This window comes from Coenobita brevimanus, chromosome 48, assembly GCF_032717465.1.
Source record: "Coenobita brevimanus isolate Jiangsu-jjx chromosome 48, ASM3271746v2, whole genome shotgun sequence".
In the NCBI taxonomy this organism is placed as follows: domain Eukaryota; kingdom Metazoa; phylum Arthropoda; class Malacostraca; order Decapoda; family Coenobitidae; genus Coenobita; species Coenobita brevimanus.
The window spans coordinates 10,923,659-10,944,402 of NC_137001.1; positions in this window are offsets into that span (position 1 = coordinate 10,923,659).

Sequence of the window (20,744 nt, forward strand, 5' to 3'; positions counted from 1 at the left end):
TGTCTCTCGTGTGTGTGTGTGTGTTCGTGCACAGATCCCTTAGCGCCTGGTGTGGGGTTGCCGGTGTCACGTGAGGAAAATGAGGAAAATTTACGAGTGTACTCCATGGTGTGCGCGCGCACATATTCTGAGCGTATATGGGGTAGTGCATGGATGGTATCAAGAGTTGCCACCTGCCCCTATTTCCATACAAATTTCAGCAACCTACTCGTGGCGTGGTTTTCGTACGCCTGTCAAAATTGCTTTCATTTGAGGCCTATCGCTTTCGACTCGTCCCAAATGAGGCCTATCACTCTCAACGGGTTAATTCAGGGCAGCTAGGTATCTCACAAGACTCTATACAAAGCCAAAGCTCAAGTTGGTATGGATATTATAGGTACTGCGCAGGATACCAGCCGTCTTGGAGTTAAGTGGACAGACACTGCACTTAAGTGAAACTGAAAGTACACTTAATTATTACGATGCATATCTCAAGTATAATTAATACATGTCCCGTATGTCTTTGGTGGAGCGGGGTAATAAGGTATTGTCACTGTCTCTACTTGCATTTAGAACTGTTCACTTTATTCACTTAGCTCCATCTGTCACTTATACTTTCTCTTTATGGGCATGGAAGTCACAGCCACGATCAGGATATAGAGCAAGGAAGCGGCCGCTGGTGGCAGTTCACAAGCGTCAGCTTAGGTGGGTCGAGTCCTCTCAGGTTCGTTTAGGGGGAACGGGACTACCCGTGGGGGTTGAGGACGTCGTCCTTTGGGTGGGGCTATATTCGGGCATGGCAAAGAGCCCCACACTTGTCGGGCTAGGTACATTTTTTTTTCCTTCTAAGAAAAAAAAAATACAAAAGAGAGACAAATTCAAGATCCGATCATTATGAGATGCCTGAACACACTGTCTTTGAAAGAGTGGAGATCATAGGAAGTAGGAAAGACAGACAGAGGGAGACAGTTCCAGAGCTGACCTGTTGCATAAACGAAGGACTGGGAGTAAGAGTTAACTCTTGCATTGGAGAGTTAGACAGAAAAGGGATGAGAGTTTATTGCTAGAAGGGTGCTACACATCCATCGTAGAGGTGGAGGGATGCAAGCAGACAGTTTAGAGAAGCAGTTACCATGGAAGTAGCGATAGAAAAGAGATAAAGAGGCAACCTTGTAGCGAAGAGACAGAGGTTGAAGGGAGCCAGTAAGAGAAGAAGAGTTAATGAGACGAAATGCCTTAGACTCCACCCTATTAAGAAGAGCTGTATGTGGGGAGCCTCCCCACACATGAGAGTTGTACTCCATACAGGGGCAAATAAATCCCGTGTATAAAGTCAACAAACTGTGCAGGGGTAAAGAAGGTACGAAGTCGGCTTAGCACACCTAATCTCTTGGAAGTAGATTTTACCAGAGATGTAATATGATCATTCCAAGTTAAATCCCGAGTGAATGAAACCCCAAGCATGTTCATGGATTGATGCTGGATTGAGCTGGATATTATCAAATTTTAGTGGGTACTCCTGTGGAAGATTTTGTTGGGTTGGTAGGTGTCAAAACTGAGTCTTAGACACATTAAAAACAACAAGATCATTTTTATCCCAGTCAGACATATGAGCCAGGTCAGAAATTAGGAGTGCCATGGCCTCATCCCTTGTTTGTTGAAGTAACTGCTGGGATGGACGTTGTGGGAACCGAATGGAAAGGTAAACGGTGGAATCATCAGCATACGAGTGGATAGGGTTAGATGTATAGCTTAGAAGATCATTCATGAATAAAAGGAAGAGTTAGTGATAGGACAGAGCCCTAAGGAACACCACTGTTAAAAGATCTAGGGGAAGAACAATGGCCATCTACAACAGCGGCTACAGAACAACCAGAAAGGAAGCTGTAGATGAAGGCACAGATAGAAGGATAGAAACCGTAAGAGGGCAGTTTGGAAATAGAAGATTTGTGCCAGACTCGATCGAAAGCCTTTGAGATGTCAAGTGCAATGGCAAAGCTTTCACCAAAGTCCCGAAAGGAGGATGACCAGGAGTCTGAAAGGTGGGTGAGAAGATAGCCAGTCGAGCATCCCTGACGGAACTCTGACTATCAGAAATAAGGTTGTGATAGGAAGGATGCTTTAAAATTTTTCTGTTAAGAATTGACTCAAAAAATTTTGAGACACAGGATGTCAAAGCAATTAGACGACAGTTAGAAGGTTGGGAATGGTCACCCTTCTTTGGGACTGGCTGAATGAGAGCAAACTTCCAGCAAGAAGGAAAGGTACAAGTTGAAAGATTAAGGCAAAAGAGGTTACCTAGGAAGGGTGTAAGCACAGAAGCGCACAGTTCTTGTGGACAACAGGAGGGACTCCATCTGACCCATATGCCTTGTTAGTACTGAGGCCAGTGATGGCAGAAAATACATCAGCTGAAGGAATTTTAAAAGAAATTTTTCAGGGAGTCATTGTGCCGAAGGTTCTCCCTTCTATGCCTTGGTGATTGGAGGTGGCTCTTGCCTGGCTTCACACGGGCACTTCCAGCTTATGTGTAGGTTCCTGATGTGTGGCGGGACTCAGCCGTATTGTGATGAATGCCTTTTTCCTCTTATTGTCCGTCACTTGCTGGTCGAGTGTCTAAGTCTGGGGGACCTACATCAGAGATTCCTCCATAGGCATAAGAGAGCGGATGGTCTCTGCTGTCTGTTCTTGATGCTTCGAGGAGACTGTTGCGATTTTACGAATGTTTTTAGTTTTCTTCTGGATGACGGCTTCCTCCCACTTTTATTTGTAATTGATATTTAACCCTTTCGCTCACCATAATTTTTCAGTAAGTTTCGGTGCTCTGCACAGAACCAAACCCCCACTCAGGCTGCCTCCGCTTGCGCAGAAAGGAAAAAAATTCTTTGGCCAAATTTACCCTCAGAAAATGGTTATATTGTTATAAATCGCATCCCATCATCTTTGCTGCTGTTTATACTATCAGATAAGCCAAAAAAATAAAAAACAGATAAATAAATGTACAGAAATGAAGCGAGAATAAACCTTAGTCAGGTGAAAACTAACTTCCAACAACTTTCCAACATCACTGTGAAAATGTTTTCCCGGGATGCTTAGTAGCAGAGTACATGTCTATATGCAAAATTTCACGAGCTTTCCAATGAGCCCCGTGGCGATTTGATTCGCCTAATAGTTTTCAAGTAAATTAGAAAAACTAAAAAAATTGTCCCAAAAGGCTTGATTTGTTTATTATTTCGTATGTTATTAGTAACACTGTAACAAACATATATATATATATATATATATATATATATATATATATATAAATATATATATAAATATTTCCAGTTTTGTATCTCAAAGGTTAAGGAAGCCCATGATATATTTCACAGTATTATTGAGAAAATGAATTTTGAAAAGTGATGACGGGTTGCACGCGGTAACAACACGTACGCTCCGGCCCATAGGCTAAGTATGCTTGTCTTTTGGAACTTTTCCCAAAATAATTATTTGCACACATAGGTTACTTTGCTTTACAAAAGTATGCATAAGAAATCACCAGCTTGATCATGCTTTCTTCGGATTTTTGATGCGATCTGTAGTTTACGAGTAAAGTGACTGAGATAATAGCATTGAAATGCACCACATTTTCTCGATGAGAAATATATAGTAAACACACAAATTATACCATAAAATACAGTATAAAAACTTGACAAATAAACTGGTTACTCACGTCCTCTAGCAGTGTTGTAGTGTTTCTTGAGAGTAGATGGAGTTGCAGAGAGGAGGAAAGGTATGATCACAGCCTGTGTGTGTGTGTGTATGTGCGTGTGTGTGTGTGTAATTGTGATGAGTGAGTGTGTGTGTGTGTGTGTGTGTGTGTGTGTGTGTGTGTGTGCTTATGATGTGATTTACTGCTGTCTGATGGTTGCAGTATAGATGGTTGTGGTGAAAATGGTTGTGGAGGAGATGGTTGCGGTGCTGCTGCTGGTGCTGCTGCTGATGATGATGACTGAAATTCAGGGGGAATGAAGTCTGAAGGGGACAGCAACTTCGATGATTTTGTAGAGGAAGATGATATAGAAATATCTTGGATGGGTGGTGAGATGCTGGCAGGTTGGAGTGTTTTGAGAGTGTAGGGTGAATGTGGGGGTAGCGAGGCCAGTGTTTGCGTTGGGGGGGGTGGATGAGGGGTGGCGATAATACGGCTCAATCTCCGTGGTCATGATGGTTCCAGTGGTGGTAGGAGTGATACCAGTGGTGGCAGTGGTGGTAGGAGTGATGGCAGTGATAACAGTGGTGGCAGTTGTCATAGCAGTGATTGTAGTGGTGACGGGAGTAGTGGCAGTGGTGACAGCAGTGGTAAGACCAGTGGTAGCAGTGGTGAAAGGGGTGGTGATAGTGATGGTGCTACTGCCTGTAATGTTAATTGCCGCAGCCTTGACCACAGCTTTGCATTTATCTCTTCCATTGGGGGCAGTTTTTGCTCTCCCTTTCCTCTTCCTCACTCTCTCCTCCTCACCAGAATCACTATCAGATTCTCTCTCAATGCTTTCTTCACTTTCACTTCCATTAAACAAGTATTTTATGTACTCCTTCTCTGATAAGCCCTTGTGTGACATTCAAGTTTTTGTGTAATAGGAGGGGAATAGTAAAAATCAGTAATGATTTTTCAAATTTGGCTTTCTATAAATATATATAAGAAACACTTATAAACCTTCTTTACAAGCACACTGCACTATATATAAAACACTATCACTATAATACATGTAAGGTATGGACAGTGCGGTAACAGAAAACGAGGAATAAGATGGCTGGCTGCATGCTCACACACCCTCCGAGACTGACTGCCAAGAGGACACTGAGCTGAAAATAGGCCACTTGTTCCTGCAATAAGCTGGTATATTTACCTCAGACCTGGCCACCCTCACCTTTGACTCACCAAAATTTGATGCAATTTCATCTGCAGGAAAAGTTTCTATGATCATTTATAGGGCAGTTGCGTCATGTTGCGTCATTGGTTACTCTTCAGATTGCAAAGACTATAACTCTTATTGCATCATCGTGTGTGAAAGGGTTAATTAACTATTTTGTTGTTATTTTTGTTTTTATTTGTATAAAAAAATATTCAATTTGTTTTGAGGATACAAAAAAGGAATTGTGGCACCTTTTTTTTTATTGTTGTCCGGTGGCCCATGACCTTGGCAGTTGTGCTGCCAGTTTTTTTTACTAAATTTAATTATGCAGTCAATCAAGCTGCCAACATATTAAAAAAAAAACACCAGTACCAATACACCAGTCCTTAAGAGGCAACCCTAGCGTGTATTCAATATCAACATTGGATTTTGCCGCTGAAATGGTGAATTGGATTTGCATGATTCGTGGGGAGCCGTTAGGCCTCAGGAAACGGGCTGTTGTGCCTACGCCATAACTCATACACATAGAATAAATACATATATACATACATACATACTTATTTACTTATTGTTGGGATAGTTTAGTTGAAGGAGTGGTACAGTATATGAGAGAAGGGTATGTGAATGGAGGAGGACAGGATGACATGGAGGCACTTAATTTCTTACCACCCCTTTCCGGTGTTTTGACACAGATGGACAGACTGATAGAATTCATGGTCAATAATTTATTCACTTTATAATCTCCACCTTTTGGGCGGTATTCTGTTTTTCACCAACTTGTTTTTAACCTGTATGTGATTACTTTGATGTTGAAGGTTGTCAGAAAGGTGTAACATTTTTTCTTCTAATATAAAGCTAGCCTTATCTAACCAAACCAAAAGAGATTATAAGGTATTCATATGACACCGCTTTGCCTTGCACAACAACTTTAACCCTTCCCTTACCAAGAACACTTCATCCCTTTTACCTTCAGCAGGGACTGACTAGGTTAGTTTAATGTATAAAAATGCGTTTCATACAACCTGCTGCATCAAATTATCGCACATACGATAAAAACAAGATGGTGAGAACGAGGAAACCCACTGAAAAAGAGGAGCCTGTAAAGTTAATACTGACTGAATAAATTTTTACTTTGGCCCAAAACTGACATCTCTCCATTTCCAGTGCCTTGTAACCAAAAAATAAAGATGAAATATCATGCTAGTCATGAACAAATGCTACGGAAAGAATGTACTATGGTCGTACCATTCTAAAGTGGCGGTTTGGGTGGGGCACCAACCTCTGTACAGTGTTGCCACGTTTTCCATACTCGCGATACCTCTCTCTCTCTCTCTCTCTCTCTCTCCTGGGTATAGATGTGCATCACCCTAGGGAATTTTGTTTCTTTTATGTGTCTTATAAACTTGTGCTTTCATTTCTTTATTTTGTTTTTTATTATATTATTGTTTTACATATGGCGCCAGACGACCTCGGTGTTGAGGCGCCTTGATTTGTTTTCATTCAGTCATTCTCGCCCTCCTTCCTTCCCTCCCTTCATCTTTCCCACAGCTTGACGATGCACTCAACACTGCCCCCTGCCTGCCTTCTCTCTCTCTCTCTCTCTCTCTCTCTCTCTCTCTCTCTCTCCTGGGGGAGATGTGCTTCACCTTTGGGAATTTTGTTTCTTTTATGAGTGACTTATAAACTTGTGCTTTCATTTCTTTATTTTGTTTTTATTATATCTAATTGTTTAAAAATATTATTGTTTTACATATGGCGCCAGATGACCTCGTTGTTGGGGCGCCATGATTTGTTTTCATTCAATCACTCTCTCCCTCCTTCGTTCCCTCCCTTCCTCCATCTCTCACTCAGCTGCACTCAACACTGCCCCTGGTCTGCCTTCCCCCCCCCTCTCTCTCTCTCTCTCTTTCTCGTCTGTGGTAATTTAGGATACATTTTGGTTATTTTCTTTTACGTTATAATGTGCATATTGTAAATTTGACTTTACTTCCACACCACCCAGGAGGTAAAAATCTTGGCGCATTTTTTTTTTTAAGAGGTGTCCCCAAACAGGCCTATTACTCTATCCCTCGGGTCGGGCTGGGTGTGTGTGTGAGTGTTGCCGCTCACGAGGGTTTTAATGTATATAATTTTTTAACGAAGAAGTTGGCATATTATTTCTTATATTCCTGCACATGATCTTATAATCATAATTGTGACATTATTACACACCCCAAAAATACGGTAACAGCCAATAAAAGTGACTACTTTTTTTTAAGCAACACTGTAAAATAATTATGCCACGTTTCTGTATTGACGTATAAATATTTTACGCATAATAAGTTTACTGTTCTTTCATATATTATAATACACACGTTACCAGTATATTCTTATGTGTTTATATTGTGATGCCTATTACATATATATATCAGAGCCGTTCACATAGCGGGTATGGAACACGTGGCAACACTGTACAGAGGTTGGTGCCCCACCCAAACCGCCACTTAAGAATGGTACCACCATAAATCTATTTCTCTCCGAAACTAAAATATGTAATATCAGTTGAAGAAAGGAGGATTATTAGAACCAAGTTAAAGTAAAAGAAGTATAGCAATGCCAATAACTATGGTTTAACAATTGACTGTATATATAATGGTGTGGTACTTACCTTAAAAAATTTCCTTTCTAGGACGAAATCAGTGAGAAGTATTTTTATATTAGGATCGTCAATAACATCACTGAGGGTCTGGTAAGGATGACTAATGTGTCTGACAGCCAGGAGGGACATGAGGTTACCAACGTAGCTTTGTGTTAACACCATCATCATCAGCATCCACACCCCTTGTACCACACGTTCCCACCACCACCACTCAGACGGCTTAGACATGTCTGTTTAGAACAAAAGTGATTAATGTTTTAACATCCATTGCTGGCACATTAAAAAAAATGGCAAGTTATAATTAGGACATTCACGTTACCTTCTTGGAGGAGGATGCGAATGCAGTTGAATATGTTGGTCTCTTGTCTGGGTGGGTGGTTAGTGTGTGGGGGAAGGCAGGAAGGAAGAAGCAGCATGACAGTGATCACAGCCAGCAGTGCTGCCCCCACAGCCACCCACACTAATGGTGACAGAGGCAACAGGAAGCCCCATGGGTCCACCTCAGGGCGACCACGGGCAGCAAAAATTTTATTCTGCGTCATAAACACAACAGGACTGCAGTGCAAATACTTTTTCCTGTCGTCTGTGATGGCATATGGCCCACCACTGATATCAGCCTCCTGAAACAGATTAATGTTATTGAAGAAAAGTGCAGTTAGCTGAAATACAAGTAAAGGGTCGTCCATATACAGTATTACACTCCACTTCCTCTTAGTGGGGTGATACCTCGTGTGTTGTGTGGATGGCGTAGTGAGGGTTATCAGTATCTACCCTGCATCATTTACTAATTTCCTTCTCCTACTACCACAACCGCACCCACACTAGCTGATTGAGTCGTTCCCGCAAGACATAAGTACTGCCAAGTGAGTTTATTGATGTGCAATTCATGGGTCACCTGGTATTTTATTTAAATATTCAGATTATTAATAAAAAGTCTGGGTGTGAACAAACATAAACTCCAAAATATGATTATTAGTAAATACATTCTCTGTCAGGAACTGAAACTAAAACATAGTTTTATTTTCTGTATAGTGTACTGTGTAAGCCTTGATGTTTTTTTGTGTTGTGCTGACTGATATAGAAAACTCTCATTAATTTAGTAAGTGTACATTTGAATTAAAGAAAACTGAATATTTGGTTAAAGTGATAGTGAAAACAGTGTCCATTTCATATGTGTACACTCAGCAACAAAAGTCCTGTCACCTCTTCTGTTTCTTTCTCCATGGGCTTAATAATCATTCTGGAGCTTGTACAGCAACTGACACTGATTATTTGGCCATAGCTCAGTGTCATCTGTGTCATTTGCAGCAGATTCAAGAGACTAATTCTCAAAGACCATAAGCAGAAAAGCAGGAAAGATGATGCTCCTTTTGAATGCGATGGTACTCTGTTGTAAGTGCATCATGGAAACAGTTAGCTCAGTGTGACCTGAGGAAACCCCTGTCCATGTGTAGTTGTTGGGAGAGTTTCACGGACTCCCTTAGGCACATATCTGTCTTTGAACAACGTGGCAGACACACCAATCAAACAAGAAAGAACACAAAGGGAATGCAATACCCACGACCACGAGCTGGTCTATGGGCTGATTATATCAATTTGCCCTTGATCATAACCTTCCAAAAATTACTCCCAGAATCTATTAACTTCATTTTTGCCTAATCTTTATCACTTCCAATAACTTTGGTTCAAATCAGAGCAAGACTGGTTGAGCTGGCTTTGCCCAGTAACCTTCAGTTTGACCTTTACCTTTGATTGTTTTCAAAACAGATATCTTGGTCTTTGTGTTATCACAGAGTTTAGCATACATCAGATTAAAACTGTAAGTTGACTGCCATGTGATCCTGACCACAGACCTATTGATCTAAAAGAAAAAAATAGGATTAGCCTCTTGGGTGATCCTCAACTCATCCATCAAGTTTATTCCAATCAGATCAAAATTGTTTGGGTTATTTTGTTCACACACACACACACACACACACACACACACACACACAATGAAATTTCACACTGCCCTGTGGCATTGATCTTTGATCAATTATATTCGTAACTGAATCCCTTCGTTCTTGCCTGACCATTAACCGTTCCACCAAATATGGTTCATCTAAGATCAGTAACATTTGACTTGACCTTGCCTTGTCACCTTGCCCTTGAACTTTGACCATTCTCAAAATTGAATACTGTAGTTTTATCCATATTACCATTCTCAAAATTGAATACTGTAGTTTTATCCATATTATATTGTGTCATTTATTATCTCCCCATTGTAGTGTTCTCACCTGTCATACGACGACGTATGACCCTGGCAGTAACCCCTCCACTTATATTTTGGTCAGTCAAGCAATCAGTCAGGTAAATTTGGAGGTGGTTTTCATCCAACATTCGATGATGGAGTATAGATCAAATTGCAGTAGTGTTATTTGTCTTAACAGCAATATTGTCCTGGTGGCGTGAAGCCCCTCAAGATGCGTGACCACCAAGTTTAATCAGTCCCTGAACAATAAAAATACTGTAGGAGCAATAGTGAGAAAATCTCAGGGGATGAAAAGATGTACTGAAAAACAACATATTGTAATGAAGATGCATTGGCCTGTTCATAATCCATATATCTATAAACCTAGGCTGCTTCCCCAAAAGAAAGGGGGTTAGCCGAGACATGTTGACACACTTCCAATTTACTCATCCACACACACATTTATATGTATCTTAGTCCCAAAAGGAGAAAGGGACAGATCCTCACCACACCACACCGCACAAGGGTTGACTACGCAGTGTAATTCGCGACATCCGTAGCAGGGCTGGACAGCAGAGTCAATTGCGGGAGAATATTTCCTGGAAGCCACATCATTTATTCATTCACAATTTCTCTCCAGTCATCCCAATCACCCACAGCCACTCTTCCATGCTCTACAGACATCCCTCTCGCATCTAGCACTCGCTTCACACTGTTCATCCATCCAATTCATGGTCTTCCTTTCAGCCATGCACCACTCACATCAGATCCAATTATCTTTTTCACTAATCACTCTTCATCCATTTTCTCCAAATGCCCACAGCATCACAACACCCTCTGCTCAACTCAGTCAGCCATCTCCCGCGTAACTCCAGTTTTCCTTTCCACTTCATCATTTCTTACTTGATCCATACGTGTCACTCCACACATGCTCCTCAGACACCTCATCTCCATCACATTCAAACTCTTCATCTCTACTACACCTATATTCCATGTTTCAACCCCATATAATGCAGTCGGTACCACTACACCCTCATACAGCATTCTCTTTACATCCATTCTAAGCGAACATCTAAACACCTTTTTCATTCCTTCCAGCACCTCTCCTAGTTAATTCATTCTAAACTTCACCTCTACATCTATTCTTCCATCCACAGTAACATGTGACCATAGATACTTAAAACACTCTACCTCTTCAAGCAACTCACCATTCAAAACTACAGTCATCCTCCTACCATCTACCAACCTCATACACTTCATCACTTTGCTCTTATTCTCATATACTCTCAATTTCCTCCTTTCACACACCCTTCCAAACTCCTCTATCAACTGTCTCAATCTCTCCTCTGGATCAGCCGCCAGTGCAGTATCATCTGCAAACAGCAGCTGATTCAGATTCCACTCTCTACCATCAGCATTCACCAGACTCAAACCTCCACCTAACACTTTCACATTCTCCTCCCTTACAACACCATCTATATAAATATTAAACAACCATGGCGACATCACACATCCCTGCTGCAGCCTCACTCTCACGGGAAACTAATCACTCACAGTATTTTCCACTCTTATACATGCTTTGCTATTTAAATAAAAACTTTTCACTCCTTTCGACAACCCACCATCAAGTCCATACAATCTCAGAACAGCCCATAAGGCCTACCTATCAGTTCTATCATAAGCTTTCTCTAAATCCATGAATGCCCAGAACACATCCTTACCTTTTGCCATATACTTTTCACACACCTGTCTCATAGCAAACTCCTGATCCACGCATCCCCTCCCTCTCCTAAAGCCATACTGCTCATCACCAGTCACTCCCTCTGTACCCTCTCTAACTCTCTTAATCAACACTCTACCATACACCTTGCCTACAACACTCAACAAACTTATACCCCTAAAACTAGTACTTTCATGGTTATCACCCTTACCTTTATACGTGGAATGACAAGGGCACTTGCCCGATCAATCGGCACATTACCACTCACTAAACATACATTCAGCAATCTTACTAACCACTCAACAACAGTCGCTCCACCACCTTTCTTATACCCCTAAAACTAGTACTTTCATAATTATCACCTTTACCTTTATACAACGGAATGACACACGCACTTGCCCGATCAATCGGCACCTTACCGCTCACTAAACACACATTCAGCAATCTCACTAACCACTCAACAATAGTCGCTCCACCACCTTTCAGACATTGCACAGCACACCCATCCACACCTGCAGCTTTCCCTGCTTTAATCACCTTTACTACCTTCATCGTGATCAAAAAATAATTGAATTCTCCCAACACAATTATTCTTTGCACCCTTCCATCTGTCACAATCTCCGCCTCCCTTTCCTCCTATACATTTAACAATCTTTCAAAATACTCTGCTCAGTGTGAATTAACATCCTTCCATCGTCTGCTTTCATCCGCTCTTCCTTCCCAGACTCTTCCTTTCGCATTCTGTTCACCTCCTTTCAAATAATTTTCCTATACTGTTTCAAATTATCAGTTAACTGCGTACCCTACCTCTCATCTGCTGCCACTTTAGCATCACGCACAGCCCTTTCCGCCTTATTCCTCTTTTCCTTATACCTCTCATATGACACTTCATCCTTCCTTGGCAGCCACACTTCCTATGCACGTCTCTTCTCAGCTACAGCCATACTTCCTCCCTTGCACCACTAGTCACCTCCCTTTCTTACACGACCACCCACTCGTCTCACACCACACACCTCCTCTGCATACCCCACCACAGCACTCCTAAACAACTGCCATTCCTCCTGCACACCGTCATTTTCCTGATCTTTTACTGCGTTCGACTCATCTTTCAATTTTTGCTGATACTTTATCATTGTCTCTCTTTTATCCAACTCACTCACTTTCAAAACCCTCCTGCCACACCTAACTCTCCAAGCTCTCATCCACCTCAAAGGTACTCTGAACTTTCCCTCCACTAGGTAGTGGTCAGACATGCCTCCACCTTCCCCTCTCAAAACTCTCACATCCAACAATCTTGCTCTCACATACCAAGACACAACCACGTAATCCATAAATGCTTTATCAGCAACTGCCTATGTATACTTCTAAATATATTTCTTCACAAACAAGGTATTTCCAATCACTGTCTATTGCTCAACACACATCCCTATCTTTCTTTCCCCATTATCATTTCTTCCAGGCACACCATGCATACCAACTACATCTTCAACTGCTACATTTCCCACTCTAACAATCAGCTCTCCTATCATTACCACATTCACATTTGTTCCATAACTCTGGAGACACTCAACATCAATCCAGAAAGACTCCCTCTCTTCTACCTCCCTTTCACTACCAGGCCCTTATGCACTCACAAATACCCACAACTCAGGTCCAAATTTCGCTTTCATCCACAGCAGTCTTCATGACACCTCCTTGAATTCAATCACACACTTCTGCACTTCCAGGCTCACTAACAAGGCCATTCCTTCTCTCGCTCTTTCTGTATCATCACTTGACATCCTTTCAGTCGCACTTCCAAACTTAGATTCACCTTTCCCTTTTATCTTTGTTTCATTCAAACCTAACACATCCAACTTTTTTCTCACATTCTCCCAATCTCCTCAGTTTTAGTCTCAATCGTACTACATCCACTCACATTCATAGACATTATCTTGAAGGTACAGGGATAATTCAATTCCCCTTCCCTTTCAATGCCCTCTCTCACTGTAGGAACAAAAAAAACATAGTAGGTGGTCCCAAGTCCCCTCACCCTGTCCCTTTTAGTCGCCTTTTACGACTCAGAGGGAATACGATGGCAGAATTATTCCTAACACAACCTAGCCTCAGAGTGATAGTATCACTCCATAGTGCGGCCAGATTGTGTCCCCCCCCCCCGCCGCAGAAAGGGGGGAACGGGAAGTAAGAAAGAAAAGAAAAGAAAAAGGAAAAAATATATGCCAGGTGACCCAGGTATAGAGACTTGTTGCTGGGGAAGGGAAAACAGGCCGCGACCATTACCTAACATAAGAGCGATACTGTTGGAAAAGTGTGAATATCCCATTGTAAAGTAAGTCTCGTGACTGGTGTTGGCAATGTATTTGGGTTAATAGGGGCTGCAAGAGTTAGTCAGGATGGCTGCAAAAGTTACAGTAGTCAAGATATCACTTATCATAATTGTAAATAAGGAACAAATGGGTCAGTGAATAACCTATGTATGGTATTGATAGGTCTAGAAAAATGACAAGGTAAATAGGTAGTAACTCTAGAGTGTATTAGCTCTAACTGAATTGATGAAAACTAATAAATACAGGGAAGTTTTGATGATAACTTCGATTGTCTATATGGGGTGTGGAACAGTAATAATCAGTTCCATACATCACGTACTTTGTGACATGAAGGGTCCTGAGGCACGGTCACTGTACCAAAGAATTATTATATGTGGGTTACTGACCTCCATCTCTCGTGACACTAGGTGTACTGCGCTTCATCTCATGCGGATTCATGTTGGATGTGAACAACAACATATTTTCACCCAAACATGCCCCTCACAATTTTTTTTTTTTTTAATGTGGGGAAGAAGGAACCAAAGGCAATAAGCCCGCTAAACTGCTCCTTCCAAGAGAAAAACAAAATACAAGAGAGAGCCAAATTCAAGATCCATTCATTTCGAGCTGCCTTGACACACTGCGTTTGAAAGACTGGAGATCATAGGAAGCAGGAAATACAGACAGAGGAAGACAGTTCCAGAGTTGACTTCTTGCATAAATGAAGGACTAGGAGTAACGGTTAACTCTTGCATTAGAGAGTTGGACAGAAAAGGGGTGAGAGTTTGCTGCTAGACGTGTGCTACGCGCCCGTCGTAGAAGTGGAGGAATGCATGCAGACAGTTCAGAGGAGCAGTGACCATTGAAGTAGCGATAGAAAAGAGATAAAGATGCAACACTGCAGCGAAGAGACAGAGGTTGAAGGGAGTCAGTAAGAGGGGGAGAGTTGATGAGACGAAAAGCCTTTGACTCCACCCTATTGAGAAGAGCTGTATGTGGGGAGCCTCCCCACACATGAGAGTTGTACTCCACACAGGGGCGGATAAAACCCCTGAATAGAGTCAACAATTGTGCAGGGGCAAAGAAGGAACGGAGTCGGCTTAGCACACCTAATGTTTTGGAAGCAGATTTTACAAGAGATATAATGTGATCTTTCCAAGACAAGTCCCGAGCAAATGAAATCCCAAGCATGTTCAACGATGATGCAGGATTAAGTTGAGTATTATTAAACATAAGTGGGTATACCTGTGGAAGAATTTGTCGGGTTGATAGGTGCAAAAACTGAGTCTTTGATGCATTAAAAACAACCATATTATTTTTACCCCAGTCAGAGATACGAGCCAAGTCAGACATTAGGTGTGCCATAGCCTCATCCCTTGCCTGTTGAAGTAACTGCTGAGATGGAGGTTCCGGGAATCGAATGGAAAGGTGAAGGTTGGAGTCATCAGCGTATGAGTAGATGGGGTTAGATATACCGCTTAGAAGGTCATTGATGAATAAAAGGAAGAGAGTTGGTGATAGGACAGAGCCCTGAGGAACACCACTGTTAATAGATCTAGGAGAAGAACGATAGCCGTCTACAACAGCTGCTATAGAACGACCAGAAAGGAAGCTAGAGATGAAGGCACAGATAGAAGGATAAAAACCGTAAGAGGGGAGTTTGGAAATTAAAGATTTATGCCAGACTCGATCGAAGGCCTTTGAGATGTCAAGTGCAATGGCAAAGCTTTCGCCAAAGTCCCGAAAGGAGGATGACCAGGAGTCAGAAAGGTAGGTGAGAAGATCGCCAGTGGAGCGTCCCTGACGGAACCCATACTGACGATCAGAAAGAAGGTTGTGATAGGAAAGATGCTTTAGAATTTTTCAATTAAGAATAGACTCAAAAACTTTTGAGATACAGGATGTTAAAGCAATTGGACGATAGTTAGAGGGTTGGGAATGGTCACCCTTCTTTGGGACCGGCTGAATGAGAGCAAACTTCCAGCAAGAAGGAAAGGTACAAGTTGAAAGACAAAGGCGAAAGAGTTTGCCTAGGTATGGTGTAAGCACAGAAGCACAGTTCTTGAGAACAATGGGAGGGACTCCATCAGGCCCATATGCCTTATTAGTACTGAGGCTAGCAATCGCAGAAAATACATCAGCTGAAGAAATTTTAATGTTAGCCATGAGGAAGTCAGAGGGCGGAAGTGATGGAGGAACAGCACCGGAATCGTCTAAGGTGGAATTGGAGGAGAAAGTCTGAGCGAAGAGATCTGCTTTATCAGTAGAATAAATAGCTACAGAGCCATCTGAGTAGAAAAGAGGAAGGAAGGATGATGAAGTAAAGTTGTTAGAAAGGTTTTTGGCAAGGTGCCAGAAGGAGTGAGAAGAGTTCGAGTTAGAGAGTTGAGAGCATTTTGTACAGATGAAATTATTTTTAGCAGAGCGAAGAACAGACTTAGCACGATTCCGGGCAGAAATGTATAAAAGATGTGATTCAGGGGTGGGTTGGCTCCGGTACCTTTTTTTGGCCCTCTCCTTGTTGCGGACAGCATTAGAACAAGTGTGATTAAACCAAGGATTTCGTGCATTAGTCAAAGGATATGAGAAAGGAATGTATGCTTCCATGCCAATAACCTCAGTAATGCGCAAGGCACACTCAGATGGCTCCCGGCCATGGAAGCAATAATCATTCCATGGAAAATCAAAGAAGTACTGCCTGAGGGCCTCCCAATCCGCAGCTCCAAAGTGCCAGAGAAAACGTTTTTTTTGGAGGGTCCGCAGGCTGCACCGGAGCGATAGGACAGGTGAAGGTGATAAGGTTGTGATCGGAGGAGCCCAATGGAGAGAAAAGATTAACAATGTAAGCAAAAGGATTAGTTGTAAGGAAGAGATCAAGTGTGTTGGAGCTCTCTCCAAAGCGGTCAGGGATACGGGTAGGGTGCTGTACAAGCTGCTCTAGCTCATAAAGGATAGAAAAGGTGTAGGCTTCTTCACCAGGTGGATCAGTGAAAGAAGAGGAGAGCCAAAGGTGGTGGTGAACATTGAAATCTCCAAGAATGGAGATTTCAGAGAAAGGAGAAATGGTTAGAATGTGTTCCATCGTAGAAGTATGATAGTCAAAGAATTTTTGATAGTCAGTAGAATCAGGAGATAAGTAAACAGCACAGATATATTTAGTCAGAGAATGACAGGAAAGCCGAAGCCAGAGTGTAGAGAATTCAGAAGAATCGAGTTCAGGAACATGAGAGCAAGATAAGTTGTTGCGTATATATACACAACAGCCACCTTTGGCTTTGAAATGAGTGTAGAGAAAGTAGGAGGATACGGAAAAGGGTTTGCTGTCAGTTGCCTCAGACAGCTGAGTCTCAGTTAGGAAAAGAAGGTGAGGTTTAGAGAAGGAGAGGTGGTGCTCAACAGAGCGAAAGTTAGAGGAAAGGCCACGAATGTTGCAGAAATGAAGAAGAAGAGAGTCAGACAGTGGTACCAGGCACCTTGAGTCGTCACCAGGAGAGGGGCTGAAGGTGAGGGCTTTTATGGTCCCCCCTGGGGACTCCGAGGCTATGCTATTTGACGCCTCTAAAAGCTCCACTTCTCCCCCAGCCTTGCTTTAACTGATAACATTGTACTAGTTAGGATAATTAAAACTAACGACTGATTAAAACTAAGTGTTTAACAAACCAGACAGACAATGGTGACTTTATACAACTTCACCAACACTACTTAAGAGTTATGAGTTCCTGAACACCAAGGGGAGGAATGGAACTCTAATGGGGAAATTGTGCCAACAGATTTTTTCCCACATATATTGAGTTATAATTATATGTTGAAACACTCACCCCCCGAAATACTTGGCCTAACGCTCCAGACCAGGAGCCATCCTTCAAGCGCGTGCCCCACTCCCCGTCGTCTGGCCTCACATACGAGTACCTGAAGTTATTAGGATGGCAGATTGTTAAGGCAGATCTTTCTCAATTTAATGGATTTAATAAGTGTAGTGAAGATATTTTGCATGAACTAAGTGAGAGAAAATTAATACATGTCATTAAGTTTCTGTGAAGATGCAATTTTTAAATGAGTACTTGTAAATGGGTGTTTATGTGACTGGTTCCCTATCGGTTTTGGAGTGAGACAACGATTTGTGATATCGACATGGTTGTTCAGTATGAGATAATGAAGGTTATTAGTCTAAGGAGGTATGCCATCAAAGTGTTAAAAGCTAAACAAATTCAACCTTATTTTTTCGTTAGAAGATATTGAACACAGATGGTGGTGAGATTGATGTGGTCACGTGTTACATCGAGGCCAGGGGACCATCAATTCACCAAGCCCCATGCAGGAGAGAGAGAGAGAGAGAGAGAGAGAGAGAGAGAGAGAGAGAGAGAGAGAGAGAGAGAGAGAATGGCAAGGTTCAGGAACTGCTTCACACTAGTAACCAGGAGCTTTAATGTTTTCCTTTGTCATCCATCTGCTGTTTGCTATTGCAAACAAGAAGGATGGTCGGCACTATCAAGGAAGCACTAAACTTGTACCTAATGACTTGGCTACTTAGACACGGTGCCTGAGGTGCACTGGTTTTCAATCCTTGACTTTCAGCGAGGAGGATGACAACTGTAAGTGAATAACCCTTTCAGCTGAATGTATTCCTTTCATGAAAAACTCCAAACCCTATGGCCGTGTTGCATTTCATGAATTCTTTTCTCTCTGATCTCAAAGAGAACGTGTGGATCGTATATCTAGTCTAAGTGACACTCGTCATATTGTCAAAAGATTCGAGATACTCGAAGTGACACTAACAGCAGAAGTATTTTTTATGACAGACCTCTCTTGTGGATGACCCATTAACTCGAATCCTCATATTGTTCCCTCTCCCAGCCGGGGTTGGATCTCACGTTTTATTAATTTCTTTATCTATTTATTTTGTCAGCCTGCCACTACCCTACCATATGATCAAAAGAGGCCAAAATGACATACTAAAGATAACCGTTTTAAAAATTCTGAGAAGTTCATTCACGTTATATATGTATCCTTTCCAGGTACAGCAATGTTATATTTGTGGTGCGTTTGGTACAGACTACAAAAAATAATAAAATATGATTGGCACGATTTACGACAGAACTGTAAATTCTGTATACAGTAATTGAAATGTAGCGATATCTGTAAATTAATTTTTCTTACCCTCTTGAGGGAAAAAAATGTGAAACAGATGAATCCATTACTTAAGTCTTGAACTCCTTGAATCCGGGTGATGCCCTTATTTATTTTTTTCTTGCTGCTTCCACATGATTTTAGACAACTTAGGAAAGGCCTCTGATACTGACAACGTTTCCTAAGGCTACTTATAACCAATCTTTTTCAAAATGCCTGTCCTAAGCTGAATAAAATAATCAGGAGAGGGCAAGGATACTTAATCTATCTATCTATCTATTGCAAGATGCCTCATTCCCGTTTGGGGTGGCCACAAACATATCGCCTCCAAGTCGCCCTGTCCCCCGCCATTTCACTGCCCTGCTTCCAACTCACACCCCCCTCTCTCATATACCTCTCCACCCCATCCCTCCATCTCATCCTCGGCCTCCCCCTCCCTCTTCCCCCCTCCACCTCACTCACATACACTCTCTTCGTCAGTCTTTCACCCTCCATCCTCCCCACATGGCCAAACCACCTCAGTATGTTCCTCATAACGCTTCCTATCACATCAACATCCACACCACAACGCTCCTTTATATCCTCATTCGTCAGCCTGTCTCTCCATGTGACTCCACAGGCTCCTCTTAAATAACTCATTTCCACTGATCTCACTCTTGACTTGTGTCCTTCCAACAACGTCCAAGCTTCACTTCCATACGTTAGAGTTGGGATCACAATACTGTCATGTAGTAACTTTTTCACTTCCATGCTCACTTCCCTGTTTCTTATCACTGCTTTCAAAGAACCTGCAACCATTCTTCCCTGTTGTACCCATTCAAGCACTTCACCCTCCAAACCTCCATCCTTACGCATCACACTACCCAAGTACTTAAACTTACTCACATTTTCCAATTCTTCACCATCCAACCTCGCTGTACATTCACTGACTTCATCTCTCTCGAAGACCATCACTTTACTCTTCCCTACATTCACCTTTAGATTCCGTTTCTTACACACTCTCCCAAACTCATCCACTAAGCCTTGCAGCTCCCCTTCGTCTTCACTCAACAACACAGTATCATCTGCAAACAACAGTACAGGGAGTTTCCAAACACTATCCTCTCTCACCAGGGCCACTCCAAAATCCACTACCCTACCTTGAACCTCTTTTATTACCCCATCCATGTACAGATTGAACAACCATGGAGACATGACACATCCCTGTTTTAACCCAACTTTCAAAGAGAAAAATTCACTTAGTTCACCATCCACACGCACTGCAGCCTTCGCACCATCGTACATACTCTTCACAGCATTCAACAACTTCCCATCTACTCCATATATTCTTAACACTTTCCACAATCCTTGTCTATCCACCCTGTCATATGCTTTCTCCAAATCCATGAAAGCCACATACAACTTCTTTCCCTTCTCTAGAAACTTTTCCACTAAAGATCTAAGAATGAATATCTGATCTACACAACCTCTTCCCTTCCTAAAGCCTCCCTGTTCTTCTCCAACTAATTTCTCTGTTCTTTCTCTAACTCTGTCAATAAGTATCCTATCATACACTTTTCCTATTATACTAAGAAGACAAATGCCCCTATGATTACCACACACGTCTTTTTCCCCTTTTCCTTTGTACAAGGGAATAACTATACCTGACTTACAATCCTCCGGGACTCTACCTTCCTCCCAGGCCAATCTGCACATCTTCCACATCCATTCTACTATTATCTCTCTCCCATGCTTCAGCATTTCACCACATACTCCATCAGTTCCTGGGGCTTTCCCTGATTTAACTTTCTTCATTGCTTCCACAACTTCTATCCTGCTGATTTCTTCCTGTCTTCTCACCTCCCTCCTT